Source organism: Columba livia, chromosome 12, assembly GCF_036013475.1.
Source record: "Columba livia isolate bColLiv1 breed racing homer chromosome 12, bColLiv1.pat.W.v2, whole genome shotgun sequence".
Taxonomy (NCBI): Eukaryota; Metazoa; Chordata; class Aves; order Columbiformes; family Columbidae; genus Columba; species Columba livia.
In genome coordinates, this window is record NC_088613.1 from 13,048,103 (window position 1) to 13,065,359 (window position 17,257).

Genomic DNA, 17,257 nt, shown 5'->3' on the forward strand with positions numbered 1-17,257 from the left:
AACAGATTCAAGCCAGGTAGCTCAGTAGGAGAGAGAATACTTTGTACTTTGAATATCTAGCCACAAACAGCACAATTAGAGCTGCTGTACAGCAATTTCTCTTCAAAAACATGATGGTGCACATGTATCAGTCACTGCCAGGGAGGTTGGTTGTGCCATGCAGAAGCTCTAAGATCGCATCAACTCTTAAGTTCTGCCTATTGAACTTTCAACACCATTTCTGAGCGCTGGTGTTAACCTAGTCTTGACACAGCACAGATTATCTTAAGTGCTCTGCACTAATAGGATCATAACACTGGAAACTGTGACCTTGCCCTTCCTAACCCTGGAAGCCTTCTCAGACTGTAACAGTCTTTGAAAGCATTCAGTTAACATTACTAATTATAACTGCCTTTTATTTGGTTTAAAAGCAGTGAAATAATGTTTTTTTCCAACTGAGGCAATACTAGAAGTCTCAAGAAAAGACCTTTCTTTTTTCAAGCCTCCAAAACTTTTGATAAATGCAGAAAGCTTACTACATTGGAATGATACAAGATGCCTTCTTATTACTAGATTACATATTAAATCTCACACAGAAAAATATTAACTTCAGGTAGAACTTTGCCTTATTAAAACATTACAGAAAGCCCAGAAATAACAATTATTGAACATGTTCATCACTACTTCAATATGCAGTTTCTGAAAACTGTATATACTTAGGCTATCACTTACAGAGACCACAGATACAATTAAACAATAGTCACCAAAGAAGTAATTTCCCAAGTTCATCTTTCCAGTATGTTTGATTTCTAGATATATGAATTAAAATCAGAAAGATTCTCACAGAAGAACACTCCCCACTCCCCGCCCCCCAGTACTATGCAATGGTTTTAAGTAGCTGTATCAGTAGAACTATATAGGTCATTCAGTCACAAACATGACTGACATGAAATAGAGCAGCTCTTTTCCATCTCTTGTCATATTCCAAATAAGAAAAACAATATAGTGACCTCACGTAGCAAAGACCCAGGACAAACCTCTGTCTTACAGCTTCCTAATCAAATTAAATGCTTCAGTCATACATCTGCCTTATCACGTGTTAAACTTTCACTTTGGAAGCATCAATATCACATATATAAATCTCTCCCTCCTAGATGCCTTGCATTCTTCAGTACTCTAGCTGAAAGGATTTATCTCCAAGTCCAGCTACTCAGGGACACTAGTGCATTTCTGCTCAGTGGAGGTGTCTGACCCTCTCTGAGGAAAGAAGTGCTATGAGTATGTGCAGCAATAGACATTTTGTGAGTCTTCCAAAAATCTCTTCACATTTAATTACAATTTCATTTGCCTCATCAATAGGGAGCTTACTTGGGATGGGGAGGTGCCTGCTCCCTCCTTCAATGACTATGTGGTGTGAAACGGTGTATTTATAGGAATGAGAATACAAGTCTGAATTTCTCAGGCATTATGCTTAAAAATCATGTTTGTGTGCTCTTGCTATCTGTCTTTTCCCCCACCCCCCACCTTTCCCTTGCATCTTTTCTCCAGCAAAAATTTAATTATTTAATGCCAAGTGCAATAACATCAGGAGAGACCAAGAGCATTCTTCCATAGAATACTTCATAGCACACTAATTAGGACTCTTCTGAGAGATTTAACAATCCCTGTAGGCAGATGAGGGAACTGAATTTGATCTCTTCTAATCCCAACAACCATCCTCATTTTTGTGCTATTGCAAAGAGGGGAGCAGAGGGCTCTTATTGGCCACCTTCTGTGAGAAAATTACTGTTCCTACCTCACTCCAGCTGTGGATGGGTGCCTTGTTTGGTTCCAAAATGGGTTAAGACTGAAACAAACCTTGGTACCTAGCGCTTGTTATTGCTTGTGTAGATTGCACAGCCTATCGCTTAACATGCTGGCTTTGATCTGAGATGTTACCAGCTCTTCCTCCATGGAAAAAGAAACTTGTGAACCTAATTTGGAACTGTAAGTTCTACTAGATACACATCTGTGTGTGTGAGGCTCTCCAACACTGGCCTTAGCTCCTTCCAGCTGGTTGGAGCTTATGCAATATGAAATACGAAGGTTTTGAGCCATGCAGGGAGCACACTTTGATTATGGCAGAGTATATTGTTGAGCAGTGAGGAACACACGCTGGAAGGGGAGCACCAACATCTGCCAGGGGGAAAGCAGCACATAAATTGGTATGATGTACTATTCTTACAGTTCTGAGCTTCTGAATACATCAAGACCACATCATACTTTGGCCAGTACAAATCGGATTTTGGCAGTACATAAAAGACATATAAGCAAACTAGAATATTAGCATTGATCTGAACATTGAATCCGATTGCAATGAAATATGTTACATATGTATTCAGGCCATCAGTTATAGGTGGTGTAAGCCAAGGGCACAAAACAATTGCTTAAGTGGTAATAATATTCATGTTTCTAATATTTTTGCTCTTCTTTGAAATCCACAGTTTTGCCACTGGAAATTCAACAGTAACTATTTCTGATAAAAAATAAGGACGGGGATGTTTTGTCGAAATAAACGTCAGTCTTCCCCCCAGATTAAACTGATCTGAGAAGATCTTTTCATTACAAAAGAAAGTTGCAATATGAATATTAGTTATGTCACCCTATACAATTGATTTTTAAATCAGAGCAATTGTGAAATTTTAATAATATTTTTAAAGTTGCTGCTCTTTATTTTTACCAATTAATGACTTGTTTGAATTTCATCTCATGATACTTGATTAGCTCTTTTAAATATACTGGAGTTCATACTTTCTTCATTTATGTCATTCATTAATCACTGTTCAATAAATGCTGTCAGAAAGCTGTCGTCTTTGATGTCTCATTGTTCGCTTCATTCTTTCTTGTTGGTAGTTAATCAAATGCTTCCCTGCTGTGGTCAAAGCACAGTTTGATAGCAGTTTCAGAGGTGATCCAGCATGAAAACACAGAGCTTATTGTAAAGTTTCATTTTTTCTTATACCGTGCTAAACCAAAAGCTTTCATTTTGCAGTCCTTGGCAAATGACACATTGTTGTCATGCCCTTATGACTGCGCAGCTCAGAAAACAGTACTAAGTTCTGCCATCTAACTGGAGCACACTGTAATGACTGACTAATTACCTGCAACTCTGAAACGAACTGCAGAGTTTCCGCTGTCAGTCACAGTGAAATAATGTTTCTTTTTTTTGAGAGATTGGAATTAGAGCCATTGTCAAAGTGTGTTAAAACTTCAGGGGGCGGTAAGTCAAATGAAAGCATCCAACAGAGAAAAAATCCTAACCTAGGATAAAATGAACATTTTCATTTATATTGTTTGTTCAAGGCAGATTTGTATTAAAAATATTCAGAAAGAAATTCTGTAAAAGCAATAGTTAGCAGGTGGACTGAAAACAAATGAAGTACCGTCTCAGAAGAGAATGAGAGAGGAGAATGAAATGGGACCAGGTATCATCACTGAAAAAACAAAAACAAAGGCAAAGCCTGACTACTAGAAAGTACTGTGGGTTTTTATCATAGCTTGGCATTGCTATGCTTATTTACTTTGAAAGAAATAATCAGTCTTTGGGCTCTTTACATTGAAATAATCTAGACTAATGATTTCCTGTCTCTTCTTTTTCAGAGGTCTTATCGCTGATTACATGATCCCCCAAACAATTGCAGCCATACAGCTGAAAAAGCAGTAAAATGTAGTGAGAGATCTATCAGATTAGTACATATGATCATCATATTTTACTTGTAAGTGAATTTGTGTACTTATGTAAGACCAGTAGGATAAATAAAAGCAAAAAGAGAGTAACATTTTGGATGTTGTAAAATATAAAAAAAGAGAAGCGTTTATGAAGTGTTCATAAAGCCATGTTGAACTGGAATTCTAAGCCCAGAGATAAAAGTCAGATTCAGATCAAAAGCCTCAAGAAAATGAACAGAAGCACCAAAATAGTTCAACTTTGGGAATGGCTGAGATAAAGCAATAATTTTTAGCTGCATGGTTCAAGTTGCTTGGGAGATGAATAAATAAAAAACTATTTCTTGCCTTAAATCCATTAGGATTATTAGGAAAAATATTCATAACTGAGTTTATTGCTTTTTATATTATTGGAGAATTAGTTTTTCTTGCTATCCTGATATCTACCCTGCTTTGCAAACATGAAATAGTACAATTAGGAACCAAACTTTAGGCCTGCTTAAAAAGTTCATCAAAGTTCTTAAAACCTCACCGGCATCACTTATAAAGAGGAAGCACTTTTAGAAAGAAGACTATTGTACGACATAATAATTTTATAAATAATATGGAAAAACTACTATATTTAGCAAGTGAGAATCAGTACTCCCTAAGAGGCAGCTAAGGCAGTTTAGCTAGTTACAAACCTGTATCACTGTTCCCTCGGTTCCTCACCTGAAAAAAGAAAACCAAAACGGTGGTTGCCACCTGTCATTAAAATACTTAAATTAGCAAGATGATATCTTGGAAAGTGTATAGAAGTACCCTGGAAACTCTCAGATTGTGACAGAGGTAGATAAATGTAATTTAACAAAAATTATTGTACAAGTGCCTTTGTAGCGGGGATCTTATGAACCAGCCATGGTACAGATAATGACAAAACCCATCTGTATCACTTTTGGATCTCTGTGCTGTGTGGTTCTGCTGTAGCTTTCATGGAGAATACATCTGTAATTAAAATAAGAGCTTGGTGGACTATTTATATTCTAACATTTTCTTTGCTACCTGCTCTTTCCCATTTTTCCCTTGTTTGAGACTGAACAGAAGAAAACACGATGTTTTAGCCTGCAGGCACTTTCTTTAGATTTTATTTTTTTTTTTTCAAATGACTGAGGGAACAAAATATTTTCCTTTCTCTAGACACTAACATGCCACCCGACTCAAATTCCCATGGCCTCAAGTACCATTTTCTTTTCTGTTCAAGCCTAGAAATAAAAGCATGAAGTTAATACATAGTCAGTCTGTTCACTCTTGTTACAATACACCTCTTGGTGTGCTTTTTGATCTTAAGAAAAGCAGTAAAAAAACTTAAGAAAAAAATCTGAAGGCTGTAAACCCCTTTTGTACTAATAGCAGTCACCGACCTATTCAAAATCTGGAGGCTAATTTGCTAAGGTTACAAGGCAGTAATACCATTTCCATTGATACTTGCAATGCTCCAAACAGTTGTTCCCAGCAGTATCTGAAGTTCACTGACCTGTTTAGCCCAGCTCTTTACTTACATTGCTCAGCTTCTGTGCAATATCCCTACTGTCAACTTAAACTACTCTCAGACAGGCAAAATTGGAACAAATGTTTCCAGAAGAAAGAAGTGACATCAAGATCCTGATTCATGGTGAGCTGTAAGATGAACATCTGTTGAGTAGTTCAGTGCCAGCAAAAGATGGGCAACTGGAAAGAGGAAGGATCCACTAACGTGTTTTCTAGTGCGATTCAAATTGCCTGATTTTGTTTTTCTCTCCCAGGCACCAAATTTTTGGTGTTGTATCATCACCTTCAATGAAGTTACTGAATGTTTTGCAGGAATACCATAAAAAATTACGAAGGCTAAATCTGTGCTGTTGTCTAGTGCATCATGCCTCAGTGATGTGTAAGCAAATAAAATGGCCTTACAATGAATTTGGACCCTTATTCTTTAGGGAGGATGAGGGACTTTGCTACAGATGCAAAATGACAGACTGCTGATGGTTTTCATGTACGTTTTATAAACCGAGTTACCAATAAATAATTATGCCAAAGAAAGTAAACTCCCCATAGCTTGTCCATGGAGGACGCTCTAGAATCTCTAAAAAAAATACCCTACAACAATGAGGTAAAGCAAGGAAATAGCTGAAAGGTCCTTGGTTTATTTTATTTTAATATTTTTTTCCACATTGAGCTATTATTTGGGGGGGGGGGAAAGGCAGTTCCCACAGCAATTTTCTAATAGATATTCACCAAGGTGTTTAAATTTTGAGATTTTTGTGTTCTGAGCCAAATGCAGAAAAATCCCCTCTGCTCAATGCTTGAACTATGGAATCAAGAAGATTCCCTCCGTTTAATCTAGCATAGCACTGAGTCTTTTCATATTAAGAATAATGTCTTTACTGTCTGTTTTCAGGAAATACAATCCAACAGGGAGAAGGAATTTGACTGAGATTGCATTATGTTTCAGCTAGCAAATCTGAATTCTAATGTAAAGTTCTTAACTGTCTTGTAACTAATATTCTAAGTTATAATTATATGGAGATTGAAACCTTTTTGTTTTCTCAATTTAAAACTGTTGCCAACAGCTTCTCTTCAGGACAAAGGCTGACTCAGTATCTTGTCACAACCTGTAAGATGCCTTCAGTATCTTCATTGTCTCTTTTTTTTTCTTAAGGTTTTTGTCTTCCTGTGATTTTTTTTTTCCTTTTCCTCTTTTTCATTGTTCATTACATCTCCGTACTTCCCTAAGGGCTTCCAGAAGACTCTGTCCTTGGTTCCCATTCTCCTCTCTGCTTTGTCTGCAACCATTTTCATTTTTCAACTCAATTATCCTTATTACCTGCTTTCTCTACTCAAGACTGCTTTTCTTCTATTTTGGCTGTTTGATAATCTAATCACATGCACCTAGTTTTGAGCTGCAGCTCAACCTGTTTTAACGAAGCTCTTAATGCTTCACCAGAACTTCATTTCTGACCACCAGACAGACCACCAGCTTCTTGCCTGGCACATATGATTGTAATACAGGAGGCAAATTAAACATTGATCCCACTTATTCAGGCTATATCTTATTAATTCTTTCTGCATACTAGCACCCATTTTTCCCTTCTATAGGAAGCACTTGCCATTCATTCCCACCATTAGAACACTACCTGAAGCACAAATGCACCCTGCTGCAGGTCCTGATTGATTCTGTCCTGCCCCACTCACAGGCATGGAGAATGCCTCTCATCCCTTACTCAAAATTGAAAAATAGAGTACCAGTATTTCTTATTAGTTTGGGCTAGCTTGCTTATCGCACCACTTCTCCCCATTATTATCTTGTTACATTTTGTATTTCTCATGTGTTTATGAGTACTTACAGGTGCCTCTAATTGACTAGTAAAACAGGAAAGGAGAAAAATTTCCCTCCAAGCTGGACATTCATACTGGCTTCATAACTTCATAATTTTTTATGCACCCAGGTACCTAGCCTCAAAATTTTCCCTTGCACTAAATACTACTTGCTTGTTACAAATGGGAAATCACAGAAGTGATCACATAATCAAGACAACGTTGTATTATATGGAAAAAATGCTCTTAACCTTAATGGTATCTAGAAAACATCTTAGAAATACAAGCTCCCAAAATGCTCAGGGGAGGGTGAGTGCTGCCAGAGGGAAACTCTGATCAGCTACATTACAAAGAGACCAGCTGCTCCTAAGTGGACATGCTGAAATTTGTTCTAAGTCTACAAACTTAAATCTGGTACTAGGATAACCCATTTAAGTGACTTGTGCTCTCTCTTGAGAGAAGGTTCTGGGAAAGTCAAGTATTGATGATTACTAATTTCTCAACAATGTTCAGATGCATCTGCACACTTGAAGCACTTACCCTCAGTATGTTGTTTACTATATAAGTAGGAAAAACGTGCTTACACTAACTACTAAACTGACACTAAATATGTGTGTATATATGCATACAAAGCTAATACCAGTTACATGCACTTACATTGAATAAAACTTATTGACAAATACAAAATTCTGCATTAGCAGAAGAGCAATATGCTGCAAACAGCGTATTTCAGTAGCATAGGAGATTAAGACTTTTACCCATTCTTTATTGCCAGCTACATTTCTAAGCTGAACAAAAAACGTTATCTGTCATCTTGACTCAGAACTCAAATATACTGTCTTAGCAGTATTTTCAATAAGAAGAGGCATACACATTTTTATCCTGGGAAAGCTGACACACAGTTACTTACCTAAACCCATACTAGAAGTTGTTAGCTGAACTGAAAATTGAAGTCAAATAGCCCAGCTATTACTGCTGTGCTTTTTCCATTAGGTGATTGCTCTTACCATGGCAGGCAGCATGAGTAACATGAACAAGATTAGTGTTTATTTCATCCAAGGCTGATATCCATGTTATCTTCATACTTGGGAAGCAATTTATAATTTTGGCATTAATTTGTCCTTGTAGGTGCAGGCATACTATTGTTTGTGCTGCAGAAGTTCACATGGTCTGTAGTTTGACATGCTGGATCACAGTTCAGAAATGACAGGGGAGGAAAAATAAAATAATAATTTTGACTTAAAAATTGAATTTAGAATGAAAAACACCAATAGAAACGTCATTTACAAGTATTTTCACGTGTCACTATGATAATGCATAGAGCTCAGGCTGTCACAGATCTTACATAAACAATCCAAATATTTGCATCAAACAGTTTTTAAATTAAAAAAGAAAAAAGTTATTAATAAATGGTGAATTAGTTTAATTCAAGATAATCCTGATAAGCAGAGGTAGAAAGCTGAAATACCAATAAATGACTCTTTTCCTGCCTTCACCTGTAAACGTATCTCACTATTAGCACTGCAATTGGGATTTTCAGGTGAAATGTTCAGCTTCTTTATGGAATGTTTCTTTAGCACTCTTGCCTAATTTTCTTTTTTTTTTTTTTTTTCAAGAGGAATGTGTTCTCTGAAATGAGAAGATCATCTTTTGATGTCTCATATTTTTCTTTTTATTTTAAAGTACAGAAAATTTTATTTTTCTATTCAGTTCAACTATCATATTAGTGTGGAGACTATAATATTTAAGTAAACACAACAGTACGGTTCACATATCAGCAGCTGTTACACTATTTAATGTCTGAGGAAAACAGAAGTTTTATTGTAACCAAGAGTCAGCTCTCATTCCTTCCACGTTAATTGAAATCTTGTTTTGAGACTTTCCCTCTGAGTGATAGTCAGTTAAAGAAGTGATGCTTTCTCTTTTAATTTTGAAGGAAAAAGAAAAAAGAACCAGCCAAGTCATTAAAGCGGCATATTAGTTGTGAAACTGGCATATTCCAACAGTTTAAACTTAGGTTTCAGGACAATCGGGATTTTTTTTTTTTTTTAGAGGAAATTTTTAGAGAGGTAAAAAAACCCCACAACAGTGAAACTGAAGTGGATCCCCTATAATACCTGTTGTTTGTGGGTTTTTGTTTTTCATTTTGCTTTCTTTCTAAATGGGAAGTATACACTGAGAATTTCAACTCAGTTGCTTAAGAATATTAGATTCTGTTTGTTACCTGAAATTACCAAATAACTCCATTAGGTTGCAGACCTGCATTTCAGCACTTGGCATTGCGCAGAGGGGAGGTTACAGGCACATGATGCATTTGCCACTGTCTTAGAGTTACAAATGACGTGATATATCGCCTTCAAAGGATGCTAGAAACTGCTGACTTGTTTGTAAGGCACTCTATGGCCAGCACCAAGGCAATGTTATCTGAACCATCACTGCACTTTTCTGCCCAGAGTACTGCAGCGTGGCCAAAGGTCTTCTCTTGGTTCATAGAGATGAGATTCTTAGGGATACGGTTTAGTGCTAGAGCTAGGTTATGGTTAGACTTGATGATCTTGAGGGTCTCTTCCAATCTAAATGTTTCTATGATTCTTTGAGAACTGATGGCAGCCATCCCAGTTTGGAGCACCCAGTACAGCAAGGCAATGCTCCAGGCTTTGAAGACCGACTCATGTCTGCAGGCAGAGTTCTGAGAGGAATGAGACCATTACAAGGGAAACACTGTTCTTTTTCGTTATCCTCTTTGCTGTGCAAGTCTTTTCCTAAAGGCATATGGCAGAATATTGCCTGAAAGTATACAAACAGAGATTGCTGAAGTGCAGATTTTTTTTTTACATGCAAATTTGTAGCAAGAGTTTTTCAAATCTGTCACACGATTAAGAACTTTTAGTTTATCTGTTCATGAAATACAGTCAGATGCAAGCAAGGACTAGCCAACCCTAATCAGGAAGAATGTTTCTGTAATTAGATGGGATTGTTTGTTAGCCCAAGAAATTAGGGAAAGCTCTTACAGCACAAACAATAACAGAGTTTATTGCCTCTGTAGTAATTTTTTCCCTTCACAGTCTTATGATTTGCAATAACATTTTGATTTTCATTTTAAGTTGTTTGGATTTTGCCGCTTCCACTGCAGGACTTTCAGGCTGTAATGAATGAAGATAATACACTATCTAAATAATTTACCATCACAATAATGTTGTGGAAGGTTTTTTTCTTTTCATAAGAAAGTCAAGAGAATCTGCTCTTAATGACATTTTTCATATGTCATCTTCTCCCTCTTATGTCTGTTCCCTGCTGGTGTCTGTTGATCAAGTTACAGCCATTTCACCATATGAATATGGTGAGTTGAAGCAAAAGCTGCAGTAAGAAAAATGTTGGTGTTTCCAGATACGTGAATATACCATCTTCCTAAAAGACTTGAACAAAAAAAGTGGGAATCAGCAGCAGAATGGCAGGTGTAATGCTATTAGCACACTGCAACTTACACCAGTACCTCACAATCAGGATTAATGAGGGTCAATATACAGCTTTCATTGCTAATAAGCACAGGAGGAAGTAAATCAGGATCCCACTCATTTTTGTTTGACAAAAGGCAGTCACAGATCACTTCCAACACTTTCCTCGATGGATGATATGCCATTCCTATTTTCCTACAACATTAGATGAGGCAGAGCTTATTTGTGTCATTACAAATGCATAAAGTAAGCTCCCCTGGGCTATCAGTGGGTACCTTTCATCCTCCCTCTGTATGAGATCTGCACAGGTTTGCATCTGTGTGTCTGAAATTATACCCATGACAACTTAAGTGTTACTTCATGAGCACCCTCCAAAAATCAGACTTGCCATGCATGCAGTCAACTGTTTGAAGTGTGTGGATGGCTGCATCAAGTCTGCGTGGTGCCTCATGGCTACGCACATCCCTCATCTTTGCACTCTGTCCAACAAGGCCTACAAAAGGCTGGAATTATGGACAGTTGTTTATATAGATGCCAAAGAGATTCATACATATACACACAACTTGATTTTATATAGGCTAAATACTGTAATGTCGAATCACGTGAATATATAAGACCAACGGCTCACCACTACATTCAGGTTTTCAAAAAGCTGAAATACAACACAATAAGTATAAAATATTGTAGAGAATTGAAGTTAAATTCCCAAATTATTCTTAAGTTGAAAACGATTTAAAAAAATAAAATGGTGAGGATAATTGACACAGCTGGTTGAAAAAAAGTGCAAATCACAAAACCATAAATGTTTTTATATGCTAGGATTACTTCATCCCTCAGCACACAGTCGACTGTCCACTGTTATGCAGTTCCTGTAACCTATGCAGTGTTATTACCTACAAAAATGGATTCTATGTGATTGCATTTTTTATTGTGCATTGTACAGAGCAGCAGTCATGCATACTCAGACACAATGAACACCACTGTGATACATGGAGCTCAGTAGTGCTCTGCACCTTTACCTAAGGTAAGTTCTAAGCCTTTATCCTAAGTGCATTGCTTTTGGACATTTAGTTCAAAGAGGCAGAAAGGGGCCTTCAATAAACTTAAAAAACAGAGGAGAGGTGAAAATTATCCGAGTGTGGCCATATCATGTTATGAAGCTGCCTTATAGACATGTACTTGCAACGGGATGCAGGGAGACACCAGGTTCTTCAGGAAGTTAATCATATGCTAATTTCAATAGTTCAGTCTCAGATAAGTGGTTCTAAAAACAGACAATTTGCATTTTGCAGTTTCCCTTTCACATCTGAACTTCAAAAAGAAAAAAAAATGCAATTGCCCATTGAGCTTATTTTAGGTTTCACTGTTTATTTAATGAAACAAGGAGTGTTTTGGATTTTAATCATTTGGTGTTTGTACTGTCTATGGATCATTAATGTATGATGGTTTTACTCCTGGGTGGAAAGAAACATGAAAAGAAGAAAAAGTACATTCTTCCTGAATGCAATGAATATGACAATCCACAGACAGAATAGCCGAAGTTGTACTTTGTAGATAATGTAAGCATAACTCCCATTTTCTAGAAGCTTTCCATTAGATATGAAGTGGCACGGATTAACAAAATAAATATGTCACTGTCTTACAGTGACTGTGACAATCTCAGTCACCTCTGGAATTTTTTGTGTGCTATGGTCACCAACTGTTTCAAAGCACCAGAGTTGTTGGACCACAAGGAACTGGTCAAAGTGGCCCAACTGTCTAAGTGCTGATGACAATTAGGACTAATGATTGACCACCTTTACCCTCTTTTGCCTCCTGCAGGAAGCAAATCAAATCTCTTGTGCTAAAATGTGCCTGCATGCTCTAGGCAATTTTTTCATTTTATTACAAACATTCAGTAATATTCCAATTACCTGTACAAACAATACCCATACAATGAAAAATATATATGAGAAAGGAAGATTGAGGCGAGAAGTTACATCCTGCATATTTTTTTTTGTAGGAATCTAAGAACCCTATACTACACAATCATTAAATTTTCATAATGAAACAATTTGTTGGGAATCATGACAGGAAGGGGCATTGTTTCAGAAGACATAACCAGTGTTTATTCACCTGTCTGGTATATCGAGTAGCTGGCTATAGGTTAGAGCTGGGGGAGGGAGTAGCATTATACCTGCCTAGAGAAACATCCTTGTTCACATTCCCCTGAACAAGAGTTCTGCCTATCTGCTGCTTGCACCTTTTCAGCACCAAAATGTTTCAGTCCATGGCGAGCAATGCAGAGTGCTGAGCTTTCTAAACAGGTTTTAAAACAATTTTCTTTCATTCAACCCAGGAAATACTGAAAGTACCGAAAAATGTTATTGGGCCCCAAGACAGAGGGGGAAAATGGCCTTGGAACTTGGAAAAAAAAAGTAATATAAAGCATTTCAGACACTATAACCAATCAGTTAAGTCTAGTCATTGTGAGTCTCATTTTGAAAGCACTGTTTTCTTCTGAAGGGTTGAAATTAAAGCTGCAGAGAATTTGCAAGCCCTGTTCTGTGGCAAGCAAATTCAGAAATCTAGCAAGAGCCTAATTAAAGTCAATGAAACAATTAAATGAAACTAGAGAATAAAAGAGCACATAAAAGAAAAGGAGAACAAAATTCATGGTGGTCAAGCTTGACTTTTTTTTTTTAACTGTCTTTTGTGTTTTCCATAGAATGAGTCACCCAGCCTACTGTTATAACACCACAGAAATGCATGCATCTCCATATGTACCAGACATACATAATGCAATTTTGGGTTCACACTTCTCCATCAGAAACTGTAAGAAGATGTTATACAGAGAAGCCCTGAAAGAAAATTAGCTGACTTCCTGATGGAAAATACTCAGGGTCAATTTGAGAAAAATCCTGAAGAAACCTTTAGGATGCACCTACTTGCTTTCTGGGCTAGTTTTGCGCTTTCTGCATCATCCAGTTCTATGTCAGCTATCACACATCATCTTGTAGCATTAATGTTAGATAAAATAGATGACCTTGATTTTGTTCTTGCACTGGTTTCATGTCCTTCCTAGAAGGACATCAAGACGTCATTTATTGTGGAGGCAGAAAGCATTTTTTGACTGTCTGAACTTACACTGGGAGGCAGCATGCATGGACAGATCACCCTGGAAATTAGGACATCTGGAGAGAAACATTATCAGGAACAGGTCATGCAACTTTATAGTCCAGGTTTGCCTCATACTCAGTATATTTTAATGTAGTCAAGGAGGAATAATATCTAAAAGATTAACTGGCCTTGGTACAAGAGCTTGGGTATGAAAGCTGAACTACTGCAGGAAAAGAAAAAAAAAATCAGTTCTGATGACTATTTTGGAGTGAATCAACTGGATGGGCAGGAATGGCAGTATGACATGAAGGCATGCAGGTCACCAGGGCATTGTAAATTATTACCTCTCTTTCTACTTCTTCTTCTGTGGGTGCTGGAAGTTTGATGATGCTGAATGTGAGACTCCATAAATATGTCTAGCAGGATTTTAGAAAACATGAGTCCTTGCTGGTGCCTCTTACTTTTCTAGTGATGTTAGAATTTGTTTCCCATTTTCAGATCCCTACGTTTTGATTTTTTTTTCTATCATTTTAACGGGTTTTGCCTTTTAAATATAATAAAAATTGTTCACAAAAGACCAATTATAACCACTTCATGCTCTTTCAGTGCTCAAATATATTGTAAAAGACTTGATGTAAAACTGGCACCTTTCCAGCTATAGGTGTTTACATCCTACAAAATGACACACTTGAATCATATGCTCTGAAGAAAAGACTTTATTTTCAGTCACCATTGCATAAATATGAAAATACCCAAAACGAAAGCTGAAGCAAAAGCCACAACAGTGTCAAAAACCTCTCTGAAAAGTTCTGATGTGATGCCAATCTTTGTGTGTGAAACTGAGAGCCCTACTCTGACATCTCTGATGGTCTGGGACTGAAAGTATGACTGAGACCATCTATATCTGGTTTAGTGCATGTGCCATGTTGGTGAAGTTCACATCTGAGAGTTGCGTGTATGAAACTCAAATTCTGGAAACATCATAAGGCTGGCATTCATGAAAATTGAAAATAACAGTAATGGTGAATAGGTGAACTTCATGGCAAAAATACCCACTGCCAGTCTAGACTTTGGGCTTAGTGTTGTTAGTGACAGGTTTAGCTATTGAATTTCTCAAGTGGGAACAACTTGCAGGAGAATTCTGAAATATCTTATTGAATAGTGAGTGTTCCTTTGTATTGCTTAAGTTTTGTAAGTATGGTCCAGCAGTTACAGAGAAGTCAGCTACCTAATAAAATTAAAAATATGATCAGTACATAAGTAGACAGCCAAGGGATAAAACAGTGCCCTAACTGCTATAAACTAAAAGCTGCAAGCTAAATCTTCATGTTAGCACTATCTACTGAAAGGAAGAGTATGCAAGCAGAGAATCTCAGGAGTCACCCAGTGACAGTCTGGGCATCAGACTGATCAATAAAATAACCCTTTGGGTATTATTTCTCCATACCTAATAAATGAGATATTAAAGAATTCTCTGCCTTGACAGATGGTGCGTAGTCTTGTCTCTCATAAAGCTGACAGGGTCATATCTCAACCTTTAAGTGGAAGAAGCACTACATTACTTTTTTCTACCACTAAAAAAAAAAAAAAAAAAAAAAAAAAAAAAAAAAATCTCCTCTCACATTTCATGCACAGGAAGTATAGTAACCTCTCCTACAATCATATGGGCTTTTTGAGAACAGGTAGTTACCTTGTTATTCTAGACTCTGAATTATATACAGATTCTTTCAAACAAATAATGACATAAAATACGGCAGTTTTCTTTCCAACAACAATAACTCCAAAAACCTAACAGTTTAATTACAGGGCTGTGAAGTTGCAGATTTCAACCTAAATTTTCTAAAAGCACAACAAGAGTAGAGTTTTCTGCAAATAGGTCTAATTACAGTTGCTGTGAAATTATCTAACTCTTGTGAAATTATCTAACACTTCACTATCAATTTAGCTGTTTTTAAATTGTCAGAAAGCAACACAATATTTTCTGCCACCTTGCAGAGGGACAAGGTCTTGCAAGAACTTTTCCCAGTGGAGAAGAAATCAATTAAATAGAGTCTGAGTATACACTAAGTATAACTTGATTTAAATCCAGACATAAGCTGTATCTCAAGCACAAGAGGACTACAAGTGATAGCATTTGAAACAACCTTAAACAACACGACATAGTTTTCAAGCACTGACTCTGCCTCAGGTATTCAGGCGGTCCATTATGAACAAATTTCCTTGAACCACTCAGAACATTACGTAAGAAAAGTGACAGCAGCACTTTGCATATCTTCTAGAAACACACCGTTTATTTACAGACTTAAGAGAGCCTGGAACATTCGTCTAGGCAGCTGGTTATGCAATTTATATTGTACAATTTACTTCTGAAATGGAAGAAGACTACAGACTGCCTTTAATGTCTTTATATAACATGCCATATAGGAATTATAGGCATTACATAGACTTGGGTTTGGAATCTATACAGATTTCTGATCTTGTAAGTATAGTAATTGTATTCCAAGCCTGTATATTCTTTTTTAATTTAGAAACACCCTCTAAACAAAACAGATAGCACAGTTCTATTTTAAGTATTCTTTTTGCTAAATTTTATCCTTCTACAGCTTAATATTACAGGCGCAAAGAATACATGAAAGGGAGTAATAAACTTTAAAAGGCAGAGTCAGTGAAAATTTGCAGATGCAGATTTCTTATTCTCAGGCAGAGTGAATGTGATTGTTCTTCATGAATTACAAGTGGAATACGAATTAAGCTTGCTATAAATCTTGGTGAACTCATTTATATGGTTGTATTATTGCATATCAGAATGATAATTCATGTGATAATTCTAGAAATCACATGAACATTCAACACCAACCGATTTTCTGCCAAACTTTATTTAGCTATAACATAAATTTGCATATTTCGATTTAGTCAGCATAATTTTTAAGTTGTTAAGCTAATGATGAATAAGGCTGTTTATTGCCACATGAGGCCATTATCACACAACTGTTTGTCCAATGACCATCCTTATAATAAAAATGACAAGTCCTTACAGTTAGTATTGCTCAATTGGTCACTCTGCATTAGCTTTGTGGTATTCCTGCTGCTTGATAACAAACAAAATACAAATTGCCATGCGAAGAAGACAGACTTTCTTACTGTGCACTTCTGATATAAAGCTTTTGTTTTACAAACTGATTTGAACATAATCACTCACTTTTCAATATAAAAATGGTCAAATAAGCAAAAAACCTTGTAAGCACATAACTGCATCAATATCACATACATCCTTTCACACAAAAAAACAAGCCAAAGTTAATCCTTTCCTCATTCTTCAGACATGGTGATAGATATTTTGCCATTTAACTCTGAGTCATTTCTGAGAGGTGATGCCATGTTTTAACCAGTACATCCCTTGTTGCTCTATGCAATTTGTTCAGTATATTTACTGACTAAAAGAAAAACATTAGGCACTGTCATTAAAATGCAAAGCTACTGGAATCATGGACATCACACAGAAGGGAAGAAAAACAACCTACCACCCCAGCCATCACACTGTCTTCAATGAAAGCCAGGCTTTGGCATTTATTCATCTTAGTGAGACACTGTTATAGAGTAGGTTCACAGATGACATTTCATGCAAAATCCTACCTTCAGCAACAACATACAACCTGTTTGAATTTTGGGTAGTGATAAAGCCAGGA

General features: G+C 36.7%; 1 long non-coding RNA gene across 1 annotated transcript in view; it reads right to left on the bottom strand.

Annotated features, from left to right (window-relative positions):
- Nucleotides 1-7,873: 7,873 nt before the first annotated feature.
- LOC110362874 (uncharacterized) overlaps nt 7,874-17,257 on the bottom strand; it is a 91,463-nt gene continuing 82,079 nt past the window's right edge. The window contains exon 4 of the long non-coding RNA XR_010475689.1: nt 7,874-8,202. This is a non-coding gene — a long non-coding RNA (uncharacterized LOC110362874). The remainder of the gene's footprint in view (nt 8,203-17,257) is intronic.